The sequence below is a fragment of the Nomascus leucogenys genome, chromosome 7b (genome assembly GCF_006542625.1).
Source record: "Nomascus leucogenys isolate Asia chromosome 7b, Asia_NLE_v1, whole genome shotgun sequence".
Taxonomy (NCBI): Eukaryota; Metazoa; Chordata; class Mammalia; order Primates; family Hylobatidae; genus Nomascus; species Nomascus leucogenys.
The window spans coordinates 7,260,271-7,267,793 of NC_044387.1; positions in this window are offsets into that span (position 1 = coordinate 7,260,271).

A 7,523-nucleotide genomic window follows, 5' to 3' on the forward strand; every position below is an offset into this window, starting at 1 on the left:
GGCCCTCCGTGAGTGAGGGCTCGTATAGGCGCTAAGGGCAGCCTGCAACCAGGCAGCCTCACCTGCTGCCCAGAATTAGGCTGTGCCTTTTCCCAGTCTTTCCCCATGCCAGAGCCGCTCCCCGTCCATCCCCGCACCAGAGCTTCTCCCCGTCCCTCCCCGTGCCAGAGCCTCTCCCCATCCTTCCCCGCACCAGAGCCTCACAGCCACAGCCACACCAACGTCCCTCCTCTCAAGTAGCAGAATCAGCCTACGCTCCCCAGCCTCAGTGCCCCTGCCCCACACTGGTCACGCTGGCCAGGCAGTGATCAGTTTCCCAAACGCTGGATCCCCAAGTGGACAGTGTGGCCCAGTCCTCCCCTGCCTCCATGGTGGCCCAGGCTGCAGGGCCCACGGTGGAGGCCTCAGGCAGCTTTCTCTCCGGCTACCCATTGGCTTGGGACACACAGATAAAGTAGAGCTGAAACATGGGCCAAAGCATCCCCAGACAAGGATGGCACAAGAGGCCAAATTTGAAGGCCTTGGGAGAGAAGCCATTTCCCCCACCTCTAGCGAGCGTAGTTTTCTGTCTGAATGGCCCCCCCCTTTCATGCATGCTCGTTCTCAAGAGACGCACCATCCGCAGGCAGCCTCTCAGTGAAGCCTCTCCCCTGGGCTTGTCCACGGCAGGAGGCCCCTGGCTTGTTTAAGCCATACCAATGCTTAATTTACATTTTTGGAGTTGAGTATTATTCTGGCGCCTCCACCACCCCCAGCAGAAAAAAATAAGATACTGAAATCAGTTGAGTCATTTAGGAAACATTTACTGAGCACCTCCTGTGTGCCAGGCCCCTAGAAAGACAGGGAGTTGGTGCCCTGCACAGACGACAAACTGCCCGAGACAGCAGACAGAAAGACAAACTGCCCCCGACAGCAGACAGACAAACTGCCCCGGACAGCAGACAGACAAACTGCCCTGGACAGCAGACAGACAAACTTCCCTGGAAAGCAGACAGCAGACAAACTGCCCCAGACAGCAGACAGACAAACAGACACACTTCCCCAGACAGCAGACAGACAGACACCCTGCCCCAGACAGCAGACAAGCTGCCCTGGACAGCCTGCTCACCTTGCCTGCTGCAGTGCATGCCCCGCAGGGAGAAGCCTTCCTTCTCACCCAGGGAGTCCAGCCATCTTCACCTCCCCTGGTCCATGCTCAGGAGTCTGGTCGCCCTGGCAAACTGCACCTGACACTGAGGTCCCTTTTCACCAAAGATGCACAAGGTGTCCGTGCCGAGCCGACATCATTCAGGCCAAGGGCAGAAGATGTAATGAGGGGTGGAGTGAGGATGTGGAGAGAGAGCAAAGAGCTCCTCCTATTCTACCGTAGCTGCCTCTGCCCCCACAGCACCCACAGATCCCTGGCCCTTCCAGGAGTAAGTCCTGGGCAGGCAGAGCTGGGGTTGGCCTGATCCCACCTGCCTTGCTCTTGGAAAGGACATCAGGTGTGGGCAAAGCATCCTTGGAGCCCAGACAACACAGGCGTGGCCTGCTTGCCCTCCCAGCACCTGCTGCGATGGCCTCAAGGCCTCTCCAGTCCCCTGCTGCACCATGCCACTCAGGGCCCCTGAGTGAGGCCCCTGGAATTGTCTGCACCCCCCAAGCCCCAACAGGAAGAAGGGAAGGGTGGGGAAGCTGACGCTCACTCAGTGCCCACTGGGTGCCAAGCTCTGGGCTCAACCCTGTAATATCCACACATCCCATCCTCCCAGCCCCGTGTGGATGGTGGGGTTAAGACCATTCTTTAGATGTGGAAATGAAGGCTCCGGGAGACCACAGGACATGCCCAAGGCAAAGAGTTGGTAGCTCCTGGATTTGGGAATCAAACTCAAGCCCATCTAATCCCAGGGTAGGAAATGTCTCTAAAACGTTGATGAATCTGAAGCTTACAGACTGGAAACCGGGCCAGGTCAGCCCTGGCGGTGGAGTCCAGAGACAGAGAGAAGGCTGCAGGGAGGGGAGAGAACAGGAGGACCCGGGGCCGGGGTGACTTCAATGACATTCCCTCCCTCCTTCACAAGCACGAAAAACTCGTTCAGAGAAAAGACAGCTTCTGCCTTCCCTACCAGGCAGACAGGGCACTCACTGTGCCAACGTGAGCAGACACAGCCAGAGGCTCAAGTGCCCTTGCCGAGTGTCCCCACTGCTCTTGGGGAGGCCCCAACACAGCCCTGCAGAGATGCAAGTAAGAGAGTGCCCAGTGCCCTCGGCAGATGGGTGGCACAAAGCAGGAGGAGGAAGAGGGAGCTGACCGATGCCGGGTGTCTTATTCCGCTGAGATCAGAACCTCCAACGTGCCGAGCAGACCCAGGCCACATTGCTCGGGGAACAGGACACCAGGGCGCTGTGCTAGAGGCCCGCAGACTTCACTTCTGGCTCCTGCGAGGGCACTGTATTGTCCAGACGCTTGGCAATGATTCTGCCTGCAAGAGTGGCAAATACCAACATAACCACATCTTCCTTTTAGTTGCTACAAATATTCAGTTTTGTTTTATCCATCATGTCCCCCATATGCATGTAATGAAACATTTCTGAAAAATCACTTTAATAATAAACAGGAAATGAACCTAAATATTGCTCTTTTCTCTTATTCAGCAGAAGTCATGAGTTGGGGGGAAATGCTAACTGGAATCCAGAAAAGAAAAAATAATGGAAGAAATTTCATGATGCTGTTGAGGACTGAAAGTAAGGAGCTGCAGTAACCTCTGGAAAATAAAGCAGCGAGCTGGAGATCTACGTACAGAGGCAGAGGGCACCCACATTTAGGGAACAGACATGCTTCTAACTGGCAGAAGGCAAAATGTCCATATTTCAAATCCCATTTCCCCGCATAACTCATGATGAAATGAGAGTTTTTTTTGTTTTGTTTTGTTTTTTCAGACAAGAGTCTCGCCGTTGCCCAGGCTAGAGTAGTGGCGTGATCTCGGCTCACTGCAAGCTCTGCCTCCTGGGCTCACGCCATTCTCCTTCCTCAGCCTCCCGAGTAGCTGGGACTACAGGCGCCCGCCACCACGCCCGGCTAATTTTTTGTATCTTTAGTAGAGATGGGGTTTCACCGTGTTAGCCAGGATGGTCTCGATCTCTGACCTTGTGATCCGCCCTCCTCAGCCTCCCAAAGTGCTGGGATTACAGGCGTGAGCCACCGTGCCCGGCCAAGAGTTGTTCTTTGACACTGGGGCTTTAATCTGGAAGTCATGGTCACGGTGAGCCTCAGGGAATCTACGACTCATTGAAATTAGGCACACAATGCTGTGTGTGTGTGCGTGTGTGTGTGTGTGTCTGTGTGTGTACGTGCATGCACAGACACACATTTCTATTTCTCTGGGAATATGGCCCACAGCTTTCCTCAGGTTCTAAAAGAAATCTAGGGTCAGGTGCAGTGGCTCACACCTATAATCCCAGCACTTTGGGAGGCCAAGGCAGGAGGATCGCATGTGTCCAGGAGTTCGAGACCAGCCTGGGCGACATGGTGAGACCCCCCCCCATCTCTACAAAAAAATGAAAAATAAAAAATAAAAACTGACAAGAGACATATACATGCATTTCACAGAAGAAGAAACAGGACAGCCAATTTCCATTTGAAAAGGTGCTCAATCTCATTAATAATAATGGAAATGCAGGCTGCTCTGCCTAGGAGTAACCATGCTTGTGTTTCTTTACTTCTCTAATAAACACAAAAATGGAAACATAAATTAAGACAACAAAAATATACCATGGTAGCACTAGGTTGGCAAAAAAATTATAATAAGTGTGATAAAATCAGAATCAGAGAGGATATGGATCAACTTACTATATACAAATGGGGAATCTCTTTTTTACATATATGTTCCAGGAAATATACAAAAATATTCATAGCCTCATGTTTATTAGAGCAAAAAGCTTAAGATAACCTAAGTCTCTTCATGGAAGACTGCATCATAGTCACGTAATTAAATATTGTGTAGCTATGACAATTAACATCCTGCAACAAAAGGGATATATCTTAAAAACATCATGTGCAGGAACAAGACCAGGATGTGTGCCTGCACTGCTCTGCTGGAGGTCTAGCCAAGACAATTAGGCAGGAAAAAAATATAAATAGCATCCAGATTGGAATGGAAACAAAATTATCCGTTTCACATGTCCTGATCTTCTATATGGAAAATACTTAAGGAATCCACAAATAATTACTAGAGCTAATGAAATTCACAAGGTTACAGGACATAAGATCAATATATAAAAATCAGTTGTAGGCTGGGCACAGTGGCTCACCTCTGTAATCCCAGCACTTTGGGAGGCCAAGGTGGGTGGAGAGCCTGAGCTCAGGAGTTCGAGACCAACCAGGGCAACATGGCAAAGCCTTGTCTCTACCAAAAATACAAAAAATTAGCCAGGCATGGTGGCACACACCTGTGGTCCTAGCTACTCGGGAGGCTGAGGTGAGAGGATGGCTTGAGCCTAGGAGGCAGAGGTTGCAGTGAGCCGAGACCCAGCCACTGCACTCCAGCCTGGGTGACAAAGTAAGACCCCACCTCAACAAAAGAGAAAAGAAATTAAAGAAGATCTGTATTCCTGGGTTGGAAGACAGTATTGTTAAGATGACAGTACTCCCCAAATTGGTCTAGAGACTCAGTGCAATCCCCACCAACATCCTGGCTGGCTTCGTGCACAAACTGACATGTGAATCCTAAAATTCATATAGAAATGCAAGGGACCCATAGTAGCCAAACAGTCTTGAAAAAGAACAAAGTTGGAGGATTCACACTTCTCATTTTTAAAACTTACTACAAGCTTACATTAATCAAGATTGTGTGGTACTAGCAGAAGGACAGACCTACAGATCAATGGAATAGAATTCAGAGTCCAGAAATGAACCCTTAAATTTATCATCCATCAGTTGGTTTTCAACGAGAGTGCCAAGACCAGTTAATGGGGAAAAATAGTCTTCTCAACAAATGGTACTAGGACAACCAGATATCTACATGCAAAAGAAGTTGGACCCCTACCTCGTATACAAAAAATCAACTCAAAGTGATCAAGGACTGAAATGTAACAGCTAAAACTATAAAACGCTTAGAAACTAAGACAGTTAAGTAAGTCTTTGGAATCTTGATTTAGGCAATGGCTTCTTTTTTTTTTATCTTCAATTTTTTTATTTCTGTTAAGTTTTGGGGGAACAGGTGGTGTGTGGTTACATGAATAAGCTCTTTAGTGGTGATTTCTGAAACCCTGGTGCACCCATCACCTGAGCAGTATACCCTGTACCCGGGCAATGCCTTCTTAAATGTAACACACAAATACTAAGCCACCAAAGAAAAAATATATAAATTGGACTTCACCAAAATTGAAAACTTGTATTTCAAAGGGCTCTATGAAGAAAGTGAAAAGATAACAGAATAGGAAAAAAACCTTTATAAATCATATATCTGATAAGACTCCAGTATCCAGGATATGCAAAGAACTCTTACAACTCAATAATAAGACAAATAACCTAATTTTAAAATGAACAGGCCGGGAGCAGTGGCTGTAATCTCAGCATTTTGGGAGGCCAAGGAAGGTGAATCACCTGAGGTCAGGAGTTTGAGACCAGCCTGACCAACATGATGAAACCGCGTCTCTACTAAAAATACAAAAAATTAACCAGGCATGGTGGCATGCGCCTGTAATCCCAGCTACTTGGGAGGCTGAGGCAGGAGAATCGCTTGAACCCAGGAGGAGGAGGTTGCAGTGAGCCAAGATCGCACCATTACACTCCAACCTGGGCGACAAGAGGGAAACTACATCTCAAAAAAACAACAACAAAAAACAAACAAAAGAACAAAGAAGGCCAGGCACAGAGGCTCATGCCTGTAATCCCAGCACTTTGGGAGGCCAAGATAAGATGATCACTTGAGGCCAGGAATTCAAGACCAGCCTGGACAACAAAGCAAGACCCTGTCTATATCAACAACAAAAAAAAATGGACAAAGAAGCCGGGCACAGTGGCTCACACCTGTAATCCAGCACTCTGGCAAGCCAAAGCCAGCATATCGCTTGAGGTCAGGAATTCAAGACCAGCCTGGCCAAAATGGTGAAACCCCATCTCTACTAAAAATACAAAATTTAGCCATGGGCACCTGTAATCCCAGCTACTAGGGAGGCTGAGGAAAGAGAATCGCTTGAACTCAGGAGGCAGAGGTTGCAATGAGCCGAGATCACGCCACTGCACTCCAGCCTGGGTGACAGAGAAAGACTGTTTCAAACAAAAAAAGGACAAAGAATATGAATAAACATTTCTCCTAAAAAGATATGCAATTGACCAATAAGCACATGAAAAGATGATCGACATCATTAGTCATTAGGGAAAATACAAATGAAAACCATAAGATACCACTTCACAACCACTAGGAGAACTATAATCAAAAGTCAGAGAATAATAAGTGCTGACAAGAAAACTAGAACCCTCGGCCAGGCACAACGGCTCATGCTTATCCTAATATTTTGAGAGGTGAAGGCAGGAGGATCAGGTGAGGTCAATAATTTGAGACCAGCCTGGGCAATACAGCGAGACCTCATCTCTATTAAAAATAAAACTTAAAAAATTAGCCATGGCCCAGGCACAGTGGCTCACACCGGTAATCCCAGCACTTTGGGAGGTCGACACCCGTGGATCACTTGAGGCCAGGAGTTCAAGACCAGCCTTCATAACATGACGAAACCCCATCTCTACAAAAAATACAAAAATTAGCCAGACGTGGTGGCACATGCCTGTAATCCCAGATACTTGAGAGGCTGAGGCAGGAGAATCACTTGAACCCGGGAGGCAGAGGTTGCAGTGAACCGAGACTGCACCATTGCACTCCAGCCTGGGCAACAAGAGCAAAACTCCATCTCTAAATAAATAAATAAAATGTTTTTCTCTGCAGCCCTCGCCAACTTGAGTTTGGAAATTTGAGCCTTTGCAGACCCACCTGCTTCCTACAATGGAATTGAACAAGTCCCTGAACTGGTGCATTTTATTCAAACTCAGTTAAAAAATGTTATCAAAATAGCATCTGAAGCTCCAAAAAATTTTCAGCCTTTGTTTTTTAGCAAATTACAATTCTTACAAAATTGCAAACAGGAAGACATTAAAATGTATCCCTACGGAGCAATAAAACTCAGAGTTCAAAAGAGAATGCCTTTTGAAATTCTATAACTGAACTGTTTTTTTTCTTTTAAAGAGGGAGTCTAGCTATGTTGCCGAGGCTAGACTTGAATTCTTGGGCTCAAGCTATCCTCCCGCTTCAGCCTCCCGAGTAACTGGGACTACAGACGCGGCCACCACGCCCAGCTCAACTGCACTTCGAAACATCCCGACCTGCAGGAGTAAACTCTTCTGACGGGTACACTTGGTCTTAATTGGATCAACTGACATTCCGAATCCAAATATAAGTAATTGAGAAGGGCCACGATTTTGCAGCATCCAAATCTAGTGACGCACTCACAAGAATCAAGAGTTCCTTACTCCCCCGAGGCAGGGGGCC